Source organism: Coenobita brevimanus, chromosome 14 (assembly GCF_032717465.1).
Source record: "Coenobita brevimanus isolate Jiangsu-jjx chromosome 14, ASM3271746v2, whole genome shotgun sequence".
Classification (NCBI taxonomy): Eukaryota; Metazoa; Arthropoda; class Malacostraca; order Decapoda; family Coenobitidae; genus Coenobita; species Coenobita brevimanus.
In genome coordinates, this window is record NC_136967.1 from 25,886,637 (window position 1) to 25,887,359 (window position 723).

A 723-nucleotide genomic window follows, 5' to 3' on the forward strand; every position below is an offset into this window, starting at 1 on the left:
CATCCTTACGTCACTATCGACATCACCATCATCATGAACATCGATGCCAAAACAACATTAAAACACTATCAGAACGCTTTTAGAAATGATCACAAACACAGCATCACCAGCACAATCACTCGATAACATCTCGAGGACCAGAAACGTATCCACACTAAAAGCATGACCACCACCATACTCACACCACCATTACCAACAGCAAAACCACTCCTCACTCATTCTCACCATCATATTCCACTCTATAACACAATAAGGTACCACCAGCATAACCGCACCACATTCACACTACAGCCATCACCACCACGCTTATACCATCACCACCAGCACATCCGCTCGACAGACCTCACCACCACAGCATAATCGCTATCACACCAACTTGATGCATCACCACAAAGCTACAAGATCATCGCTGGCAAAAGTTGGTCGCAAAAAGAAATATGCTGAAGTTGCTAGGGCAGGAAAAAAAAATTACCTAATGATGCAGATAATTAAACTGGGAGAGGTCAGGAGGAAGAGCTGAGAAGGAGGTGAGGAGGAAGAGTTGAGGAAGAAGAGGAGGTAAGGAGGAAGAGGTAAGGGGGGATAGGAAAAAATGGGAGGTCAAGTGATGAACAAGAGGAGGATCAGGTGGGGAAACGAGATGGAGTGGAGAAGACAAGATGGAAGGAGGTACAAAGAGGACAGGGTGAGACTTGAGATGCGAAACAGGGTGTGAAGGAGGAG